The 24,772-nt window shown below is 43.5% G+C and overlaps 2 protein-coding genes across 2 annotated transcripts in view; one reads left to right on the top strand and one right to left on the bottom strand.

Moving 5' to 3' along the window:
* USP38 (ubiquitin specific peptidase 38) overlaps window positions 1–11,853 on the bottom strand; it is a 216,248-nt gene extending 204,395 nt beyond the window's left edge. The window contains exon 1 of the mRNA XM_085641602.1: window positions 11,662–11,853. The gene's annotated coding sequence lies outside the window, so the exon portion shown is untranslated. The remainder of the gene's footprint in view (window positions 1–11,661) is intronic.
* A 45-nt stretch (window positions 11,854–11,898) lies between these two features.
* The window catches only part of ELMOD2 (ELMO domain containing 2), a 165,587-nt gene continuing 152,713 nt past the window's right edge, over window positions 11,899–24,772 (top strand). The window contains exon 1 of the mRNA XM_085641603.1: window positions 11,899–12,076. The gene's annotated coding sequence lies outside the window, so the exon portion shown is untranslated. The remainder of the gene's footprint in view (window positions 12,077–24,772) is intronic.

The raw sequence follows: 24,772 nt of genomic DNA, 5'->3' as shown, positions 1-24,772 counted from the left end.
CACACAAAAGATCACAAAGAGAGCCCACCCAAACAGGAATCTTACTACTCCTTAACTAAACTATTACTCACAAAATGTATGTCCACCCAAGAATGGTCACAGGGGGAATCCTGTAACTAATGTCAAACAGAGAGTTAGATGTGATGTCGAAAATAGGAAAGATCTGACCTTAAGAACGAGAACCCTCGCTCATCTGAAGGTGACAGGCTTCATCATGTGATTCTATCTTGCCGCAAGGTCCCAGGTATGGGCTTCAACTCCCTGAAAATCTTTTCAAAGAGGAGCAGAGGTGTTTTAACTAGAGGGGACCAGATGTCTTAGTGAGTGAGGGGCAGAGTGCAAAGTGAAAAAAAATCTATTTTATCAGTGAAGAATATTAAAACGAACTCCAGGAAACAAAATGACTTAATGGGCGGTGTCCTGGGGCAGTATTAACAAGCATTGGCATAGCCAATAGGTCTCGCCTTTGAGACCTTATAAGTGTTTAGCCATGCAACAGTTGCATAACTAAACACTTATAAGCTCCCAAAAGCGAGACCTATTGGCTATGCCAATGCTTGTTTTAACTGCTGCAATCTATTGAAGCCTCACGGAGAAAATCAAAGCGGCCGCGAAAGTGATCGCAATCAAACATCAAAGCCGCCGCGAAAGTGAAAGTAATCGCGGTAAAGCGCGACGCGCGCGCCCGCGCACATGCACTGTAGCTCTAGGCTGGCCTGGTAGCACTTTTTGGAGCCCTCTCAAAATGTCTCGCCAGACCAGCGCATGTGCTGGGTCAGGCGAGACCTAAAAACTAAGAGGACTAGGGGTTAAAAAATATACCCCTGCTAAGGGTCAACATGTTTCTGACCTCTATCTACCCCAAACGGGGTTCATGGCATTAGTCAGGACCAGATATCAAATTAGACACTCTGCGTAAAAACCATGTGAACTGTTAGCAGACAAGGACAAGCGTTTATGCTGGCCGTCAATGATTGGTAGCCTGTATATGTAAATCTAGGATGAAGTACGATGTCTCATCTGATCAAAAGCTTCCAAATTCCTATCTTCAGCCAAGAGACAGCCGATTCACAGTCCGAGCTCTCCTTTCTTACGGGGTCTCGCCGAGATCCCATAGAAATGAGAGCTCGGACTGTGAATCGGCCGAGTATTATGTGGGCGTTCCCTTTTTTCAGAAAGTTGAAGCCCACACCTGGGCTCTGACAATTCTTTGGTGGAGTAATAGTAAAGAAACATAATATAACTCTGCCAATAACAATCATTAAAAGAGCATCTTTAGAAGATAATTGCCCTACGAGCCCCTCTCGGACCATTTTACGGGAAGCCCTAAAACTGACGATACGTGGTGCTGCGATTAGTTATCGTACGAATGAAAAGCGGGCGCGACTGGAGCAGTTGGTGGCTCTGGAATCGTGCCAAGCGGCGTTGGCCTCCCAGCTTAACATCGATCCTAACCCTACTATTCGTCGGAACCTGCTGCAGGCGCACAGGATCTTCGGCAACATCTTATGGGCGAAGCAAAGGAGATCTGGGAGGCGTTGCAGCACCAAATCTACCAATGGGGCGATAAGTCCTGTAAGATGCTCCATAGACTCTGCCAGGCGGATGCGTCTCCGGCGGTCACCCCTGCAATACGTAGTATTGACCGGTCCCTGCACACGACACCACAGGCGGTTGCTGCAGAATTTGCTAGGTACTTTACAGCCCTTTATACAAGACACAAACAAATTTCGTCTGAACTGATTGCTGACTTTTTGGTAGATATTACCCCCCGCTGACTCCCTGATCATCTCCATGAACACCTTGACGCTCCAATTACTACAGATGAGATTACTGGGGCCCTTAATGCGCTCCATCCTGGTCGCGCTCCCGGACCAAACGGGTTCCCAATGGAATTTCTAAGGCCGAAACATACACACCTTAGGGCCCCATTTGTTGGCGACCATTCAGGAGGCCACGGAGTCCGCCATTTTGCCAAGGGATTGGCGCCACGCAGAAATAGTGCTTTTCCATAAGCCCGGCCGGCCCCCGGGATGACCCCTCTTCGTATCGCCCCATTTCTCTTATAAACTTTTAACCAAAACTGTTGGGGAAGGTGTTAGCCGATCGCCTGCGGAGTTGTATTGGTGACCTGATCCACCCGGATCAGTCGGGCTTTATGCCACACAGGGCTACTCGACATAATATTTGACGAGTACATAATGCCATGGCGGCAGCCCCAACGTTGGGCCGACCAGCCGCCCTGCTTCTCGCCGACATAGATAAAGCGTTCGACTCCCTGAGCTTGGTATATTTGTTCCAGCTCCTCGAGGCGATAAACTTTGGACCTCGCTTCTTGACGTATGTATGCCTGCTTTACACAGAACTGACGGCGTCAGTCCGGGTTGAGGGACACTACTCACAGCCTCTCTCTATCCAGCGGGGTACTAGGCAGGGCTGTCCCCTATCCCCATTATGGTTTGCGCTTGCAAATGAGCCCCTGGCGGCGTGGGTTAGGAGCGACCCGGTCCTTCGAGGATTCGACTGGTCCCGGTCATGCTCTGACCATATAGCTTTATACGCGGACTATGCTCTCTTTTTTATGACGGATCCATGGTATTCGTGACCCCGTATATTGGAAATCCTCAGGGTTTTAGGGGGACCTGCGGGCCTTCACGCTAACCCCGCCAAATCTATATTATTCCCGGTGTACAGGCATCAGGGATGCGACACCTGGGCTTCGCAACTCTCCCGGGCGACTGATGGCATCAAGGATCTCTGCAAATATATCTCCCCGTGTCCGAAGGTCACACCTGGGCACGCAATATTACTCCGTTATTGGCTGGCCTTAACAGCGAAACTGCTGTGTGGTGTTCTCTCCCTCTCTCCCTGTATGGGCGCTCTGCCATTTTTAAAATGGTGTCACTGCCCCGGATCCTCTATCGACTCCAGAATTATCCTTACCCCATTCCACGCTCATGGTTTGCGCAAGTCGCAGACATACAAAATAAATGTATGTGGAACGGAGGGGCGGTCAGGGTGGCGCTCCGTACATGTACACAATCTACATATTGCGGAGGGATCGCCGCAGTAGATATTTATGCTTATTATGTAGCGTCTCATATTCTGGTAATAAACGAATGGTGGTACAACTCCCCCATGGATCCAGCATATTCAGTTGAACATGCAGTAATGGACTAGGTCCCGCTTCTTCATCTATTATACAGCTCCGTCCATCTTGATCACTTGCCGCCGGCTGGTAGGGTTGTGATACAACTTTTGCGGGCTAAGACCCGACAGATAGGCTGGCGGGAGACACTTACTCAAATGACTCCCCTATGGCAGAGCACATACCTCCGCTCCGTGACGACGCTGAAGGGGTTTGGAGGGTGGGACTGCGTTGGGATCTCGACCCTCTGGGATGTAATGCGTGGTACCACAATGAAGTCATTTCAACAACTGCAGGCTGATTTCGATTTACATAAATCACAATTTTATAAGTTTCTTCAACTCCGACACGCACTCCTCCCTCAGATCCATACACTAGATTCCCTCCCTGAGTTTCAGGCCCTAGAGGGCCAGTTGTTTACGGGAGATCTCGGACCTCACAAGATCAAACAGGTATATCACACACTGACCACTCACACACCCACCACACTGGACAAGACACGACTTGCATGGCAGGCTGATATACCAGAAATCACCGATGACGACTGGGTGGAAGCCATCGCCAGCCCAAGGGGCGCGGCATTTTCCATGCGTTTTCGGCTCATTCAATTCAAATATATGCACCGTGCTTATTACACAAGGGTGTGCCTGTGGCAGATGGGTGTTATCCAATCTCCGATGTGTCTGAGGTGGGATGGGGAGGAGGGGACATTCTTACACACAGTCTGGAGCTCCTCGACATTGCAGCCGTTTTGGCATCGAATCAGATCATGCCTCCACCAGGTGCTGTCATGGGATCTCCCACTTGATCCACGACTTTTCTTGCTACATTCGACAGAGGATATCGGGGGGAATAGGTATAAGCAGAACCTATTGTTTTGAGCTCTCACGGTGGCCAAGAGGGACATTGCTCAAATGTGGAAGGCAACATCGCCCCCGACTATAGGCAAATGGAAAAGTGAGCTGGATAAATGTATGGGGGCTGAGATTGCTGTTTTTGAGGCCCGAGGATGCCCTGCTAAACCTCACAAAATATGGACCCGATGGGCGGACTATCATGGTATCGACCTTCCCCCCCCCCCCTTGCCCGAGATGGACCTCTGAGAATGGCCCCGTTTTTCTTGTGCGGTTATATCCCCACTGTAAGTTCTAAAATGGGCATATTGACATGTTTTATGTTGCACGCTATGACGAATGCACACCACAATTTGTGGACATCCAGCTTGTGCTGGTAAAAAGAGTACCGCTGAAGCAGCCATCTCATAGGCTGCATGTTGCCTGCAACTTGTGAGCTCCCTGCTGTTGAAAGATCCTCAACAGCGCTACCGGGTTGTGAAAGCAATTAAGTGTGTCATATGAAGAACATAGTGATGCAGCAAAGATGAAGTGATAATTGTATCTACTGGGATGGCCATTTTAAAGTGTGTGTATGATGAGAAAGTGTTTAAACTCTGAGTCACTGCATGAAATAAAGAGTCAAACAACGAAACTTGTGAGATAGAGTGGGTAGCTGGTGCACAGAAAGTCTGACTGAGATCTTATATAGCATGCTTATTGATATGATCAATAAGTAGAGTAGTGGCACAACTATCTAACTCGAGAACTATATACTGAATGAAAATAAATTAATAAAATGCAACTGAACAGCACTTGTGAGGCTAAACTAACGCAAAATATACATGAGGAAAATACAATGCACATGTATTTTATGGAAAACAAGACATTTCTACCATGTCTTTAAGACCTGTAAGATGAATGGTGTCCTATCATTTCAGCCAACAGATTTTCCTCTGTAGGAATCTTTTCTTGATAGCCATGTCTGATTTGGGATTTAATATTTCTACTATCTGAAATTTGAACTGACACACATTGTGTATGAACTCATAAAAAGAACATCAAATTCATGCACTTGAAGTGATATTATGTTGATGAATATTGTGCTTGTGTTCAGAAATACATAGTTTTATTTGAGTTGAGTGGGTGCATTTTTGGAACTATTGGTTGATTAACAAATAGCTTGAAAATTGTAACACGCTACATGCCACTACTCACTGTGAAGAATACCAGCAGCTAAAGTGAGCTGACCCAAAGGCTAATACTATATGATGTGGTGGGCATAAGCAAATTATTAATGAGACTTAACAGACCAATTGATGAAGAGGGCTGGCCCAAAACCCCTTGATATATGTAAATATATGTACTGTTATTACATATATTTTAATTTTTTTAGAAAATATGAGGGTGCCAAAACTAAAGCTGTCTCTAGAGAAGACCTAAAGAAAACACGTTAAGTATAAAAATAAAATATATAAAATTGTGGTGTTACAGACTACAAAAGCTTAAAGCCATTCAAAAAAAAAAAAAAAGGTCTTATGCACAACATATATTCTATTAAACACTTGTAGAATTTTAAAAGGTTTTCACAATATAACGTGCTATATTAGAAGTGAAGTCTTAAAAGTTCAGACTTGACTTTAGTTAGTAGCAACAATAAATAATGATAGGCTTCACTGAAGTAATACAGGCATGCTCTGCAGTAAAACAGGTTCCAGGCATCACAGACCTGGTCACCGATCACAACCTCAACACACTTCATCAAAGAAGCACGTCTTGCCTCACATGCTACACAGTCTTCTTCCCAAATGCTACAGGATCTTGCGTTCAAAGTGTGCTCATAAGAAGGCAGGAAACATCACGGTCATCTGCAATTCTTTCTGCAGCCTAGACAACTAGCCAACACTCAAATCTATGGGTAACCTCACAGGTTGTTTCGCTTTCTCCAGGAACCAAATCCTCCACCTTCATCCTCATCAACAGGCCTCTTTAACAGATCAAAGATTTCATAGTCAAATTCTAAGACCTCTTCACAATTTCATCCATCTCACATACCCACACACCCCTCTTTAGCAACATCAACTTCTAAGATAACTTCTATGATAACAAGAGACACTCTTCACAATCTCATCACTACACTAAATATGGTACAGCAGGTCACTAAACTAACACACTCCAATAGTCACAACCTTGACCCAGAATTCATCACCCATGTAACCCCCATTTCTTTAAGGTAGATCGAACACCACCAGTCCCATCACCATCCAACCAACAAAGCAAGGTCAACTCAAAAGATGACAAAACTTCCGATTATTCAAAGACTTCTCCATTGACAATCCAAGCATGAATGCATTGCTTGCCCTGCACCTCCACTCTAACATCAACTCCCTTCTAAAGGGCTTTAACTAATTTCTGGAAAACCACCCTCCAACTAAAACATGCAAGTGCAAGCTGAAGCCGTGAGCACCTTGGTACTCCAAATTCCTGACCAACTACAAATTTTCCATCTGAAGATAGGAAAGACATTAGAAGAAAAACAGAACATCGGATGACTTTGCACAACACAAGTGTCAACACAACAAGCAGGCAACTTAGCACATAATAGGCTAAAGTCAAATACTATACCAACTTCATAAATAAATCAACAACAGAAGCAGAACGCTCTTCATGTTAAGCAGTGCATCAATGCAATACCTGACCCACCAATAGCACACTCCACCGACAAGAGTAATGCCATCAAGCTCTATTTTAGGTAAAAAACACCGAAGATCAGACCACAAACAGACAGCAAGCCTGCTTCATCTAGTATATCCTTCCCTGTGTGCTGCATTCTACCATGGCCATACTTCAAAACTGTCTTTCACAGACCTCACAAACATCCTAACTTAACATAAGATAAGCATTTGTAAAGCACACGCTCACCTTGAGGGTATCTCGGGGCTGAATAACAGATGTTTATTGTTACCCAGCTAAATAGTACTCATTTTATTGACCTAATGAAAGGCTGAGCGGACCCATCGGGATTTGAACCTGTGACCTTGAGGTGGAACAAAGGCCCCTATGACGCATTAGTCCAATAAGGCACCAGACCAAGCCTCCATCAAAGCCACCTCCTGTGAATATGATGTCTTGCTTGTCCATCATCAAAGCTCTCTCCAGATAAGCTCTCACCCATACTCAACATCTCCATTCTCTTAGGACGTTTCCAACTCTCAAGATAGCTTAGACCTTTCCTCTCCAGGAGAAACCCACAATAAGCACTGATGATCTGGTCAATTACTGGCCCATCACACACCCATCGTTTTGTTGGCAAGATCATCAATGCCAACCACCTCTTGCTCAACTACTTTTCCAGCTTCAGATCATGATGTAAAATGGAAAGAGCCAATTAAAAATCCTGAATGAGGACCCCGAAGTCTCATAAGGAGTTTGCCAGCTACTTCTACCACTGGTTCTCAAGATATCTCTCGAATCAATCCAAAAACCCTAAAGGAAACAGTTTGCACAAATGTAAAGAGAGATACAAATACTTTCTTTGCATCTTTCAAATAGGGTTTACACCCTTGATTATGGATGTTGCCCATTAAGGTACAGATGGAGGTGCTCTAAGTACATCACCTCAAAGGGATTTTTCTTTGGTTGGTCCTCCTATTAAAGTAATCATTGCAGCTCTCCACGTGAAGTAATCTATCCGCAGCAGAAAAGCTGCTCCAGCTGGATTTCAATACTGAAGGCGTTTTGCTCAAGCCAGCTTAAAATTATTCAGTTCTTACTGCACGTTTTACTCAGCTTACTCTATTTTTCCAGTTTTGCGTTTAATTCACGTTGCATTTTCGGTTTTCCTTTACTTATGAACTGTAATGTTGTATTGTCGATTTTCACGTCTGACCTAAAGTTTGAGAGAAACTTTTACTGCAGAACAATAAGTGTGCGCGCGTGTTTTAAAAAGTACTCTGTAAGCTTTATAGAGTTTGCCCATGCCTTCTTATGTGTTTTAAAGAAACAATACTACAGAATACTACTGAAGAAAACAAACTTGGACCTGCTGAACCCTCACAACTACAGACCAATTACAAATGGACCTTTCCTGGGCAAACTGATAGAAAGAGCAGCATTCAACCAGATGTCACAATCCATTGAAGATAATGCCATACTTTCAGACTTCCAAACAGGATTCCTTCCAGGAAGAGGCACAGAATCTGCTCTCCTTGCCATCTGGGATGACCAGAAACACACAGTTGACCGCAACGGGGTTACTGGGCTACTTCTCTTGGACTTCTCGGCATGCCTTTGACACAGTTGACCATGACACTCTGATATAAAGACTCTACAAAGCCGGCATAGAGAGAACTGCTCTAGACTGGATCACATCCTACCTTCGCAACAGAACTAATGTCATCCATACCCTCCTTACTCGTCTAAACCGTACTTCACAAAAGAAGGGGTACCAAAAGTCTATCATCTCGCCTATGCTTTTCAGCTTCTACATGAAGTCATTACCGGCACTGATCAATCGATGTCAACACGTGCTGTAACTATGCAGATGACACACACACAAATACTCCTTTAAGAGGAACGCCCAAAATACATTGGAAACTCGTCAATTTGCACTTGTCTCAGAGCCGTGGATCAATGGATGGAGTGGCACCATCTCAAACTGAATACTTCCAAAATGGAAATACTCACATGTAGCGATTGGGAACATTATGACCCGCCCGCCGCGTGACCTGATGATCTGGGAACACAGTCTGAAGTAGCAAAGGAAGTAAGAAACCTCAGAATGACCATGGACTCCAAGCTATCAATGAATGCCCAAGTGGACAAACTAGCAAAACCAAGCTTTGTTACTTTAAAAACTCTGCGATTAATCTTCACCCATTTGAGATTTCCACACAAGGTCCAGGCTACCATCTCTCTTGTTGTGTCTGTCCAAACTCGATTACACCAATAGCCTTTACCACGGATCCCCTTTAATGACCATGAAAAGACTACAACTGATTCAGAACTCAGCTGCCAGACTACTTTTACATATAAAACAGCAAGACCACATCTTCCCTCCCTTGAAAGCCCTGCATTGGTTACTGGTTGCCAGAAGATCCACATTCAAGCTGCTTTGTATCACCCACAAAGTGATACATGGAACAGGACTGCTCTTCATCAGGAATAAAATTACCACATTCAACAAAGGAACCTCTGCTCTAGAGTGGAACCTTGTCTCAAAATCCCAATGTACGAGAAGAAACCATGGGTGACACGTCCTTCTCTGTTCAAGCAGCCAAACTATGGAACTATTCAGCCCCCCAACATAATATCCACAGATAACCACCTTATCTTCAGAAAACTACTCAAGAGTTGGCTCTTCACCCACATAACCACCATACGCAAACATAAATATACATCATAGCCCTCTGTATACAAGCATTTATTTGTACTATAGATATATACCATATATGTAATTTGCTTTGTATAAACGTGTAGAATAATCATGTTTTTAAGAAATATAGATATCCATTAGTTCTGCTTAACAAATGTACATATTGCTGATAGTTACATTATTGTATGTTTTTAACATGTATATAAGTGCCTGCATAAATAAGTAAACCTTTTATCATAACTATGTATCTACTATTGCTTCACTATTGAATTACAAAAAATATATATATACATAAAATTAATTTAAAGTACAACAATACTTGAAAGCCGGAGTTTACTTAATGCATCTTTAATCTACATATACTATCATCTATATACCTTCTATATACTTATGGATTTATATATTTATTATTTTTCTTCTAATTCAGCATATCCAATGCACTACCTTATTTCTCGCACTATTCTGCTCTCAATACATCCTCTACCTCCAGTCTCTCATTCATCCCAAACCTCATACCACTACTATGATCCCTACTTTACTCCTCCTTGCAACATTGTATACCTCTTTTACTATTCAGATCCCCTAAAACAAGTATTTTTAACCACTTCCTAACCCCTTCCCTCTGACTCTTCCTCCTCCACCTCCCTTTTACTCATCCGAAGCCTCCTCCTACTGCTATGAGCTACAAAAATACAAAAAAAGATTTCCAAATCCTTCCCTCTTCTATCCCTCCACTATCCTTCTCAATCCAATTAACAGACTAACATATCCATCACTCAAATCAATTTCATATTTCACTATACTAATTCACCACCAATCCTTTATGAGTTCCGGAGTAGTGTGCTACTTGTGGAAAAAGCGCTTCAAGAGTTACCAAGCACTATATAAATGCACACCTTTTCCTCTCTTCTATTCCTCCACTACCCTTCTCAATCCAAATAACTAACATCCACCACTCAAATTACTTTCAAGTTTCACTATACTAAATTTACCACTAATCCTTTATGGGACCTGGAGTACCATGCTACTCGCCGAAAAAGCGCTTGGACGCCTCATAAGGGGTAGTAAGCGATATATAAATGCAATTACAATACAACATGAAGGCACCTCTTTAGACATAACGAAAGTGCTGCGTCATCTTGGGGGGGGGGGGGGGCTTGACTGTCAGTCTCCTCTCAATTCTTTTGACGCCGCTTTGAACAAAGGCTCACAACAATACAAATGCTGCTCACTTATAATCTAGCCATGTGAAGAGTGGTTTCCTAAACGAACTATCTAGCCTGTACCTAGCATGTACTAAGAAAATGTAGGCTTATATTTATTCTTATAATAAATATATTTACTATATCAAGAACTCGTCTTTCATCATTCCGCAACAGTATATCTGTTCGGACCTCTGAACTACCACCTTTCCATCAAGAAAGTGTAAACAGAAGGTTTTCTTTACAGAATAGAATTCCTCACAGGCAATCTATTGCGGCGCAGTAGAAATTAACACACGATGCTATAATGATTTGAATGGAAGAAAAACAACTGGGACTCAAAAGAATATCAAATGTAAGCTTGGAAAATAGTTGTATCGACTTTGACAGGGTTTGGATAGAAGAGATCAAAACAGAAAGGGAAGATGAAGGTAAATGAAAGACAAGGCACAACTTACCCAAGGAGCCCACTAAAGAGGTGGCGGCAGCTTTCACAACATTTGTTGTGAACAAACAATGACTCATGATGACAGATGCAAAGAGCTGCATCACTGCCGCTTTCTGTTGTCATTTCCTTAAAGCGCCCTTACGTGCAGATAATCGGTAGCGTGAACCCCGTTCATGTACGTACGAGCATGGAGGAGAATCCACAGCTCAGAGCGCAAGCAGACAGCACTGCAGATATTCATAGAGTGTCAACATCAGTAATGATAGAGGCGACACAAATAAGAAATCCCTTGATACCCAATGACATTTCCCCCTACCTGGGCGGCACAGACCCCTAGAGCGGCGTGCGCGCTCTGGGCAGCAACGCCCCCCGCCCCCCAATCGGTGCTTTCTGATGTCAATATGACTTGGGGCAAAGGCGTGAGACTCCACTAGAGCCATGGAAAAGAGGCGCAATCCCATAAACAACACTGGCAGCAACTAAAAGTGACCACTAAACACAGCAATGATACTCGCAGTTTTGAGCCTGAACCCAGAGTCGACACAGACTAAGCACTCCTCGGAACCACACAAACTCATATGCCCCTTGCGAGAACATAAATTGTCACGTTCTAGTTTTGTTTCCCTTCCATCAGTTGCTGTACCCGTGATACCTACAGGCAGGTGGCCGGTGCAGACTCCGTTCTCGGCGCAAGACCTCAATTGGCTTCAGACTAAGTTGCAGTAATCGCCCGCACAACATTGCCGATGCAGAAGGGGGCAATGCCTCCTCCAGCTTCCCGTGCTACCGGCCATGTTCCAGTGGCAGCACTCGCACTGTCACCGGGGGAGGGACGATCACTGCGCATTGACGTCACGAGAAAGCGCCCTGCGCCGGAACGGGAAGAGCAAGACGTAGTAGTCCTCTTTCCCTTTCAGTGCCAGGGGTACTATCTGATGCTTGCAGTAACCACGCAGACTGAGTGGGTTCGCTCAGCTCCGATGACAGGCTGGCGAAGCTGAGTGCGACTGAGCTCGCAGATTGTTTGTTGTGCCGGCGTCCTTGGCTACCCCCAGGCATTTCACTCAACTGGTAGGTTAATTTTTTTTATTTTCTGCGCATTAATAACCCTAAAGGTAGGATAGCGTTTAAAACATCGTGTTTTATATTCGGTATGTTTGAAAAGGCACGTGATGTTGAGACGTAATTATGACATAAAGGGATCATTCCATTGTGGGATGTTTTTTGCCTCGAAGATAATCAAGACTTTTACTCTTGATTTGTGTATCCTAGATTTATTTTTTACTGGCAGAGTATAATAATCTGATCTCCCTGTATCGTGTTGAGAAGTAGACGAAAGAGGACCATTAAAGACTGGCAAATAAATTAAACTTGCTCTGAGTCTTCTGTTCTTACGAATTTCCATCCACCTAGATGATTTTGTTTATCATCAGAACACAGCTGCCAAGTTATCAATTGCTTATGTGTGACATTTCCATGGTTTGATTATACTTGTGAGCGACATTCAACTGCCAAATGTGTGCTTAAGTTTATTGTCTAGTTAATAAATACCAGTGCATAACAATCAAGCAGCTTTTTAAAACCATAAATATACATAGTAAGATAACATGCTTAAAATATTTGGCAACTGGTCATTAATTTTCCCCTACATGTAAAGTGCTATAGTTGTTTTAACCAGACAGTAATGTTCTTGGCCAGATAGTTTTGATTGATAGTGTATTGTTATCAAAGTTCACACTGTCCTTTTGTACCCCTTCCTAGTGCAGCGTAGATAAGGACCCATGCACAAAAAGCAAACCGCATTAAAACTATAGATATACAGAAATAACATTTGTATGTAAAATTTTCTATAAAATGTTAGGCAACTTATTCTGAGACTTTTACTTAGTGCAAAGTGTTGTGCAGTAAAGTTGTATAAACCAACCATTATTTCCCCTGGCATGATGGTTGGATAGATAGTATATTCAGTGCTTTAAATGGAAACAAATAAGTGCAGGTACTCATTCGATTGAGTTAGGGGCGTGGCTAGTGGACGGAGTTAGAGGCGGGGGGGGGGGGGGGGGAGACATGGTGATAGAAAACACTGTTATTGAGTATTAATGTTGCCCTTGTATTGCCCTTGACAGTTGTCTCAAACTTTCCATATGTGCAGATTAAGAGGTACATATGCTAAGGGTGGTGTGAAGTACTTCTGGGAACAATGCAAGGAGCTTCTAAACCCTGAATGCAGCCAAGCCATCAACAGTACTATTAGCCCTTTCAGGCTAAGCATCAATGTGCACCAGGACGAGAGACTGGCAGAGCATCTTTAATAACAATCATTGGACACATTTCTTTTCAAATACCTCCTGGGTGTCCTGATTCTCTTACTCTCTGATTGAGTTTCTCTCTCTCACACAAACATACACACAACCAGGCAAACACACACAAACAAGCAGACAAACACTCTGTCAATCTTCACATCTCTAATCTCTCGATCCCTTCCCACTCACTTCTCTCCCATTTCTCTCGCTGCCCCACTCTCTTTACCCCAAAGGTATCCTATAATCCTCTACTATCACTCTTTCTATTTCTAATCTGCCAGCTCCGTGCCTCTCTTACTCTTTCCATTGCTGTCTCGATGTCTTCCCCATCTCTGTCTGTACTTACCCCTCTGTCTCTATTTTCCCCCCTTTAAACTTTCCTCTGCTCATTCTCTCTCTGCCCCCTCACTCTTCAACTTCTTTCACCCCATTCTCCTTTCTCTTCCCTCGGCAGAAGGCCACACGGCAGTGACAAACAGTGCACACTGCAGGGCCGTGAGCATGCACATAGTCCAGCAGGGTAGAGGTCAGGGGAAGAACAATACTGGCCTCTGATGGGCAGGTCAGTAGACCTCCTCCCACCTCACCTGGGCTCCAGGCAGACCACGTAGGCCATCTCCACCACCCTATCCCAGCCAATGTCCCAGCAGGTGGAGGGGGGTGGGGTGGATTTGCAGAAGCAAGTGAGTCAGGCCTCAGTCGGAGGCCAAGCGGTTACAATGGCACGGTCACTTATGCAGGCTCTCTTCCCTCCCACCCAATCAGGCTGCACACATCACTGTGCCCCTGGCAGCTGATGTGCAATACACTAACAAGATGACCCAGCATGGAGGCCTGGCAGGGGCAGTTGAGGACTAAGAGATTCCATCAAGGAGCAGAGGCCCACTTGCCCCTGCAGCAGGCCGTTCAGCTGAATGATACAGACGCCAAAACGGCTAACATGCCGCCAAATAAACGGGCCACCACCGGCCCTCAGGCATCGACCCAGTGCCCACCTTCTGAATCAGAGTACCGGGACTCTCCTTGGCACTGGAAAAGTGCCGGTACTCAGCTTGTTAAAAACAAGAAGTGCCGGTACTCAATACCTGTGAGTACCGGCCCATTTAAAGCACTGAGTATATTGTTAACAATGTTCACTCTGTCATTGGTGTTCTCATACCTAGTACGGGGTTGGTGAGCGGAGCATGCCGATGCTTTGCGGCTCAGAATCTGCGGGGGTCGGTGTGTCCATGTACCTGTTCCGTTACCGTGGCTGGTGGCATTTTCTTTTCCACCAGCATGTGAAATTTTACCAGCCTACAGTTAAGCTTTGGGTCTTCAGGCCTAAAACAGGCAAACACTGCTTGCCTCCGGGAACGGATGCCTCTTTGGTCCAGCAGCTCCTAACAGGTACTAAGAAGGTGCTGCAGGTCTTCTGTCCCATTGCCACATAAGTGGCAGGAAGTGTGTGCTGAGTAGAGCTCTGTAGTTACTTAAGGTTATCCAGGCGTGAGCTTGAGCTGAGAAAATGGCCGTGTCCTCCACAAGTGAAAGTTGTTTTATTGCTTTCCATTACAGTTTTTTGAAGCCTGTATCGTCCATGTGTAAGTTTCAGAGATGAGACAGCCCAGTTGTTGTCAGGGACTCCTGGAGGTAGCTTCTTGCCGATGATGTATATCTCTGTAGTAATTAATGCCTTAATAGTTGTTTAAAGGTGTTTGCCGTGGCATTCTTGATCTTATTTTACAGATAATGTAAGCTCCATTCCTGGCCAAGAATTGTCTTAATAGGCAGAACTCCAGTCGTATCTGAGCTGGCGAGGTGTGTTTTGGAAAGCTGAACATGATTCTGTATGCTTTGACTACAGTGCTGTCCAGTATCTTTGTGTCTCTACCTTGCATGGATTTGCTGCCATAGGTGACTATTGGAAGAATTTTGGCTTGTGCAATCCTGAGAAGGGGACTTCAAATGGGCCCCATCAGTTTTGATTTGAGATTTTTTGTGTTACTGTTATCGCCAGCCCTTTACTTTTGATTACTTCTTTCTGTTGGGCAAAGAGACCTTCTTTGTCGATAACGATGCCCAGTTACTTATATTCTTCTGCTGCCCAGGTGCCAGGTCCATGGTCTTTTTCTCTTTTTATTGATGGTCATTGTTCATGTTTTTCCATAGTTAACCTTCAGGCTATTCTCTGTAGCATAATACTGCATTTTGTTGAGGGGATGTTGCAGACCCACCTGTGTGTGACTGACCAGGACCACATCGTCAGCATATAGGAAACTGGTTAAGGTCTTTCCTCCTAGCTTTGGCGCATGGAGTTTCTGATGAGTTCCTGCATTAAGTCGGCCAAAAATAGATTAAATAAGGTGGAAGCGAGCACAAACCCCTACTTCAGGCTTTTGGTTGTTGGTCGCCTGGAAAGGTGTGTGCCTGCTCCTAGTTTTACCTGTACCCATGTATCCGTGTGAAGAAGTATCAACATGTTTAGTAGAGGTTGGGGAATTTCCCAGCGGGCCAGCTTACCCCACAGCCTTGCCCGATCGACATGATCAAAGGTTGCACTGAAGTCTATGAAGCAAAGGTGTAATGGGGGATTAGAGGTCTTTGCCGCATCTATAAGTAGTGAGATGGCCAGGATGTTTGTTGTTGTGCCCGACATTTTGCAGAATCCTGTCTGGATAAATGGAATTACTGCTTTCTCCGCTGCCCAAGATGAGAGTTCCGCCAGCACAGTGCCTGCAAAATATATTGTCTTATTGTCGATTAAGGCCACCAAACGGTAGTTTTGTGGTAGAGACATATCTCCGTTTTTGTGGATTGGAGAAATCGTTGAGCCTTTCCATGATGCTGGAGTTATGCAGAGGGAACTAACTTCCTGGAAGAGAGGGCCAAGGATTCCAACCCAGTCATCCGCCCTGTGTTTGAAAAGCTCTGGTGGAATGCCATTCGGGCCCAGGGCCCCTTCCTTCCTTTTGCAATTTTTTGCCTTATCCAGTGAATACGTGAAACCATGGCTTCTTCATACTCCAGTACTTCTGTTATGTCCGGCGTGGGTATGATGTTGTCCTTCTATAGTAGGTCTCCTGTGGTGCAGTACTCTACAGTTTTCCTGGATATCTGGCTTTCTGCTTTTTGTGGTGGTTGAATTGGTCCCTTAGACCTTTTTGCCCAGTTTGGTGGTTGAAGTGGTCACTTAAAAAATGTACCCAGGTCTCCTCCGAAATGTGAGATGCAATTCCTCCATGGTGTGGTTGCATTATCTTATTTACCGTTCCCAGAAGCGTGCACTGTCGTCGTGGTTGATGTCATGCAGTCATTTTTCCCAAAAGCTTGTCCTCCCGTGCTCCGTTAATTTCCCACTTCAGGTTTTTGAGTGAGGATCTTTGTTGTTGGAGGAGTGTGTGGAGGATTGTTCTAACTGGGCTGTATCGAAGAGATCTTAGAATGCTATTTATCGCTCTTTTAATTTTCTTTAATTGTATCCGTTGGCCATTCATGATCCTGCTTCCCTTGGTTGAGTCCTGATGGGGGTTTGTTTTCGGTGATGTGGCATGTAGGTCTGCCAGACTAGCAGTAAAGCATTCCCATCTGATTATGTGACTATTTGATGCTCCTGTATGTGCTTGTAACAAGTCCATTGCTGATGCTGACAGGGTCTCAATATTTGCTACAGCAAATTTGATTCTCTTAAAGTTGATTGTGTAAATGCAGTCCGAGGCCTCTTTCAGGCTGTAAAGTGGGTGTGCGGTTGCTAATAGGTGCATTTCTTGCGGTCGATGGTCGCGGTCACCCTTGTCCCCTAAGTGGAATGCAAGTATGCAATTAAACAGTGGGAGGCTAATGAAGGTGTAATACAATGTTGAGCAAGTTGAGGAAGAGGAGAAGGTGGCCACCAGAGGGGAATTTTCCGCTAAGTGCCCTGAGGTTGAGGTGTTCTATATCGTCCAGTATGTGTCTGGTTTTGCTGTTCGTTTTCCCATGGGAGTTCCCACTTTGTGATGGTATGTTCCAGTATAGGGATTGACTCCGCACTACCTCCTCCAGCGACGTACCTTGGAGGTGGTGGTTCAGATCCCCCGAGAGGATGAAGTTTGGTGTTCACAACTTACTTATGTAATTTAGTAATTAGTCAATTAGAGGTTCAGAGTCTTTTACTTTGCTTTTTGGACGGATGTAGGTGTTGACTATTACTGCTTCGTCCTGTGATCACTTGAGGGAGAGGCTGATTCTTCATAAAAATAAACGATAGAGTTCAAATAGTTGTAGATCGTAGCGTGTAGTCAGACCAAGAAAAAACAGCTGACAGGTGTTTCATCACTTACTGACTGCTTCAAGGCTAGATTCGCGGTCACGAGGTCATGGGTAGTTGAGTAGAAATGTGCATCAAGAAGTTCTATTGATAATTTGTGAAATATTGGTGGATATATTATTTCCACACTCTTTCAACGGTCGCTGAACAATCCCAAGTATTCTTACTTTAATTCCTTTTAAGTGCCCTACCGATCAGTAAACGGCCACAACAATGTGTCCTGCCAAGTGGTGTAAAACGTCTTCTGATATGGATCAGTCTCAAAGTCGACGCATATGAGTCCATGATAAGTCTCCTGTACCGTATCTGCTCTCATCAAGTGTTGTAAGCATCACGGAGGGACATCAGAAGATGTTTTACACCACTTGGCAGGACACATTGTTGGCCATCAAAATAATTCTGACGTCTATTGTCATTTTGACGCTGGGTGAAATCTTGCCTATTTGTGCCACTTTTTCCTGGCACCATACTACCTCTTTCTCTCGCAACAGTTCCTTGGCACTGTAGACTAGGGCATTCACTCTTCCAGTGACCTTCCTGTAAACAATAGGTGCACTGATTGTAGCCTAATCCTGCTCTCTGTTGCTGCGCAGGAGCCGATGAGCCTCTGCCAGCCTCTCTTCCACCTCCCCTTACATTTCCCATACCTCTTTGTCTTCCCCTATCTGGGAAGGCTTACTGAAGGAAAACATTTGTTTTCAATTTTTTCCTTTTCTTATCATTCTTTTCTTTATTAATATTCTGGAAATTCTCAAAATACTGCAGGTTCTTTAGTTGGCCAGGTGCTCTCGGACACTTTAATCAAGTCTCCTAATTCTTTAATCAAATTATTCACAAATTTGTCAGCAAACATTCTTTTCCCATGACACAGTTGCCAAATCCTGACCACTGTGAGCCCTGAATATTTTCTCCATCCTAGTGAAATGGTCGTAGACTTCTTCTGTAGGCTTTTGTTTACAAGCTGTTATTTTATCCCAATTTATGTCTTCCCTTGGTATTATTAGTAGCAATTATGCAATCAGGCAAATCGAGTATAGGTTGATCTGGTCTGTCTCCTGGCCTTCTCTGTCTGTCTAGATTTTCAAAATGTCCCCAGGCATGCCCAAAGTGTACTACATCATCATGTCTACGTATTCCATTCTATATTTCTCTAGGAAGTAGGGCATCAAAAAATCGATCCAAGTCCTTGAATGTCATTACACATAGTTTAGTGGCTGCCTCTAGGGCTACATAAAACCCCTTTGGTTTTTTCCTGAAGTCTGGCACATCTTTCTTTATTGCCGTTAATTCATTCCTGTTCAACGGGGTATGGACAAAATTTGGAATAGCGCTCTGGACAGTAACGCCAGCAGCAGCAGGATGATGCAAGAAGGAGGTGTATTTCCCTCATGGGATATTCTCTTTCCATTTATTGATATTTTTTTCTCACCTTAGCACCCCAACCCAAACCATTTGCAACAGCCTGGGGCTAATCTGGGGAAGGGATCATGTGGCTTTTCGCATCATTCCACAATTGTTACACCTCTTGTTGGGTATTTTTATTACACCATGTCCACCAGTCCTTTATCTTTTCAGTCATATATTGAATGAGTAGGTTTTGCTGAAAAACATCAAACTTATTCACTGTTGGCATGACAGTATTTATGGTGGCATTATTTATGTCATCCATCCATCTATGGCCTATCTGTTCTTCTGGGTCAGCTCTCCGTGATCCATATCTGGTATTAGGTTCTCCCTACAACTTCCACTCCTTTCCAATTACAACTATTCTTGCGAGTCAAAGTCTGGGTACTTGCAGACGTGTTTCCAGCTGATTGGGATGCAGAGGGTGTTCCTCCAGTCACTAGTCTTGGTATAAAACGCACCTGAGGGGTTTTCAGTACATTTGGTGCAGGTATTGTTTGTCCTACATATGACTGCTGTTGAACAGCGGGCAGATTGAGTATTGATCTGGGTGGGACAGGCAATTGCTGACCTTGTAATTGGGCAGGAAGAATTGGTACATTTGGAATGGGTACTAAAAGCGCATTTCACTGCTGACCCATCTATGGTGGTACATTTTGTGCCTGTGGGGCAGGTACAGGAGCCTGTGGGACATATGGTGGGGTATTCTCCAGTAGTCTCTCTAATACCTCGTCCCTGTCCTCATGTTGTTTGTCTTGTGTCACATATGTCTTGTTAGTGGTCATTCTAAACTCTTTGTCCATACAGTCAATGCTTTCAGTTTGTTTTGGTTGGTCATATGCCTTGGCTTTTTGCAACACTCCCTTTTTCTGTTCTAGTTCCCTCTCTTTTTGTCGTTAAAATTGTAACATGTTTTCCCCATTTATTGAAACTTTCCCACATCGCTTGTCTGACCTTTCAGTCAAACAAACATTGCTGCAAATATTGAATTTTACTCAAATCAAATTAACCATCTAGCGGCCATCTCAAATCCTCATTTCCCTTGGTATATCGATGCCATAATCTTTTCCACAAGTTCACTCTTATCACATTTTTTGTCATCATCTTCCATGCAGGACTACCCTCAGCCGGGACTGGTTGGGACTCATCCAGGCCTGGGCTCATGAAACCGCAACAACAACACCGCAAAAGGCATTTCCTTAGATTGCTAATTGTCCCTTAAAGTCAGAGACCATCTAAATGAGAAAGCTTTCCAATACAATGAATACAGGCCTATTTATCCAGTCCAACCTAAGACCCAACCAATGTAATGCAATAAAATTCTCAAAACCAACTACAAATCAATAATCAAATACAACTCTTATAAAGCAACCCAGAACAATCTCACCAGGTTTTTGTTGAAGACGTCTGACTCTCTGTACTCGTCAATTCAGCCACATTTCGCTTGATCAGTTTGGAACCTCTGCTGGGGAGATCCTGTTGCCAAGGGACAGCAGTTCAGGACTTTAGATGGCAGCTGCAAGAAACCAGTCTCCTCTTGCAGGGGCCCCCACGATCAGTCGGTGTCAGGTCGTGTCACCTCCGCCACAGACTCAAATGCTGTTGGATGTCCTATGTAGAGGTTCCATCTGGGGTGCCATTTGTGGAAAGTGTACAATCGTACCCTGGATAATACCACTTTTGTCCACTTAAATCTAAAAGAGTACAGCTAGTCAGAGGTAAAATAGAGCAGTTTTTTTTCATGCTCAAACGGGCACAAACCAACACTGGGTTAGTATGTCTGTGAAAGGAATGAACACTAGAAACAATTCTCCTTTCGTATTTATACTATATAACAAGCAAGTCTGCGAGTAGATTACACTCGCCACCACTAATCTGTTGGAAATTTCCTTTCCAGAAAATAGCCTATCACGCTACATTTTCAAGGCAAATGAGTGAAATAATCGCAGAGCTTGACCAACTTCAAATTGTATAGAAACAGCCTGTGGTATCCTATCTTGCAATAAGCACAAATGATTCACAGGGTTTAATTATTTTAGCAACCATTTGTTACTTTCAGAAGGCATGGAACACAAGAATACACAAGTCGGCACATACACAAAAGGTTTGCAATAGCATGGAAAAATTCCACAGACAATGTACAAAAATGTTGGGTAGATACAAACATGGCGGAACTCATGTTCATATCCTACAACCTTTTCCTCACTGCGAGGTTAATCAAAATGTGTTGCAACAATACAGACCATGAATTTAAGGAGCAGAGTTAAAAGTGCAAACAATGCAGGCCATACATTTAAAGTTCACCATTAAGTCACAGACTGTGTGTAACTTTCTAAAGTGCAAACAGCAATTTAAAAGGATTGTATGTAGATTCCACTTGATGTCAGGTTGGACATATTTGGCACCTAAGGTAGCACAGAACAGTAAATGTAAGTATATATGCCAGATTGAGAACTATGGTCACCAAAAATATATACAGGGTATGTATGCCAAACAGAACTATTACATTTAAAGGGCGGGATATTGCAAGATGTGAAAAGCAGCCGGTGCAGTTAGTAAGAGGTTGTTGCATTAATACCGGCCTTATTGGTACCGGCCTTATTGGTACCGGCCCTATTGGTACCGGCCCCTGCCACAGTAGGAGCTGCATAGTTTTACTGCAGAGTCTGTGGGCAGTTTGTATTCTTTAACAAATGACAGGCTTGCAACTTGAATTTCCTAAATTTTGCCATTTCATCCATTGATTCCAGGCAATATAGAAGGGAAACATCCTCCTTGGCCGAACGAGTCCCATGTTGTAAAAAGATAGGCCTCAATAAGGTTTGACGGGCATGTATCAGTAACGGGCAGCAGAGTAGTATCTGTGCTAAGGATTCCTTTCTATAATTACACACTCTACAGCTGGTAATTTATCTTTTCAAGATATCTCCAAGCTGGATTCAATTCTGTGATCGGGAGCGGGACCAATGTTGCTGATAGAATTTGTGCTAAAGCAAGTTTACCCACTGCCTGGTGTAGATGAGATTTGGCTGAGTTTTTCAGTTGTGGTGCTGCTAATGACTCCATGTCCGTTTGTTGTGAGCGGTGATGCAGCTGTTTTCTTATTCCTGATTTGATTCCAGTGCATATATCAATGCATTACTTATATAGCACACACCCTAAACTGAACCACTGCAATTACTCCCAAATTCTGCAGTTATGAAAAATGAAGTGCGTCAGGGCAAATGGTTTGACCAGGATCATTCAGTTTTCCCAAGTGACAAAGCAGGAATTTGCCTTCAGGTTTTACAGTTACACAGTCCGTAATTCAGTCACATAAGTTATTGCATTAGATATTGTATTTATTCGAGCAAAGGTACATTTCTACAAGAAATACTATGCATAACCATGCAATATCAGTTTGGGTGACTGCTCAGAGAAGATTTGGTTGTTGGTAATTGATTGCAATAACAAGACCATATGTACCTACAGCATATTACGCATATTTGCAGTGACCATAAAGTTGTAGAGTGGGGACTACCTGGCGGAGGAGTTTGTTACCTTTTTTATCAGAAGGAGTAAAGCACTGTTTGGAAGTGAAATGGGAACTGCTGTGCTACAGAAGTTTTCTTTTGTTTAACACAAGGCTGTTAGTGTTTATGCTCTTTACTGATCGTAGGAAGATAGAGGGTTCTGCCATGGCTTGGCGATGGCTCCTCATTCATATGCAAGTCAGAAAGAGGCATTTAGTTTGGGCCTGCATTGATTTGCCTACTTATAGAAAGTAATACAGGGGGCTCATTACAACACATTGGTCAGAAAAATTTGCCTCATCTCCCATGTAAACTCGTACCTTTAACAGTACTAGGATGCCACCTCTCCAACCAACAAATACCAAATTCTCTGAAATGCCAATCCTTTTAAAAAATATTGCTCAAGATCTATCTAGGTTTCCATCTGGTTCATCAGTTTCTGCTCCCTGATTTGATGTGATGCATGTCTCGCCATGGGTGCGAATTTCCATGACGACCCTTGAGTTCCCATCCCCTGAAGCACTGCAGCACAATCAGATAGCATCAATATACATCCCCTCCCACTTCCCAGGGACTCACCAGTGTACTATCCATATACTTATCCATGGTGAGTTATTGGTTAGCGTGCTAAAAGGCTGCTGTTCCCTGTACATATATTCATTTATCTCTGTGTATATAAATCATGTGTAGGGGAGCAGATATCTCTCTTTCTCTTTCTCTCTCTCTCTCTCTTTCTCTCTCTCTCTTTCTCTCTCTCTCTCTTTCTCTTTCTCTTTCTCTTTCTCTTTCTCTCTCTCTCTCTCTCTCTCTCTCTCTCTCTCTCTCTCTCTCTCTCTCTCTTTTTTTTTTCTCTCTCTCTCTTTTTCTTTCTCTCTCTCTCTCTCTCTCTCTTTTTTTCTCTCTCTCTTTTTCTCTCTCTCTCTCTCTCTCTCTCTCTCTTTCTTTCTCTCTCTCTGGCTCTTTCTTTCTTTCTTCCCCCCCCCCCCCCCGTACTACGTCCGCTACAGAAGTCTGATTTCCCATCTTATACACTACTCTGCCTTCATACTACCTAATGCAAAATCATTTAACGTAGAGTCCTATGTGAGTTGTGGCTGTTTGCGGAAGTTGATGATCTGATACTGTGAGAACATGCAGTGCTTGTACTTATATATTATGATGTATATTTCTGTGTATTTCAATGCAAGCTCATGTATTGGAGATCATAATCAGATCTGTAAAAGTGTTATGACTCATAAGTTCTTATCAGGCACTGATTCTGTTTTTGCACTTCCTCTGGGGGTCCTATACAAAAGTAAGGGAGGAGGGGTGGTTGAGCCCTAACAGACTTTGCCTTGCCACTGAGCTGATGTATTGCTCATTGTGGAGAAGGTGGTCTTCACTTTACAGCATTTCTTATTTGATTAAATGTATTGTGAGACGCTCACTATACAAAGAGAGTTCAAAGGTACCTTTCATTTCAATATTTTTATTGATTAATAAAATAATACAAGAAAAGCACATTAGCAGTTAAAATTAACAGAATACAGTCTGATATCCTGAGTCATGTTCTTATGTAAATTCTGCTGTGCTAGAAAATGATATAGGAAACAAGTAAAAATGATGCCTAGAATGAAAGTCATAGACTCCGTAGTGTATGTCCATCAATATTATGCATTCACAAATAGTAATTGATAACCAGCCTATTTGGAGCACAGGTGTGGTTGGGTAAACTTGTAATAGACTAATGACTGTGCCTCTTTTGCTCAGTTGCTTTATTTCCTATTGAATTTCAAGCCGCAAGAGTCAAGCTATCTATTACAGCCTAATTTTATGCTTTGGGCGAACTTTAAAGCCAAGCTAGCAAGAAATTTAGAGGGGCAGGAATCCAAGTGCTAGGTCTCATATAGGGGGTCAATCAGATAGGAGAGAAACTGGGTTAAGTCAGTACTTCACTATGCATAATCTTTGCATAATCTTGTAAATGTTGTAGACTTGTTTAAGGGAGGTGATCTTCCCCAGGCAGCCTTTATAGGAGTGGAACGGGCATCCGCCATCAACTACATATTTGTCACTAGAAATTTGTTTCTCATGTTTTCAAAGAGTGCCATTATTGAGACGGAGTGGGGGGACCATAATTTTCTAACTGCAGTAGAATATGTACCTGTGTTTAAATCAGACAGTCCTGCAGAAATTACCCCACTAACCCAGCATTCTAATGATGGTCGTAAGCTTGGATGGCACCTTAAGGAACCAGGGACCACTCTCACTCTTCTTTTAA

Source organism: Triturus cristatus, chromosome 2_2 (genome assembly GCF_964204655.1).
Source record: "Triturus cristatus chromosome 2_2, aTriCri1.1, whole genome shotgun sequence".
In the NCBI taxonomy this organism is placed as follows: domain Eukaryota; kingdom Metazoa; phylum Chordata; class Amphibia; order Caudata; family Salamandridae; genus Triturus; species Triturus cristatus.
This window is presented reverse-complemented; position numbering and strand designations above follow the sequence as displayed.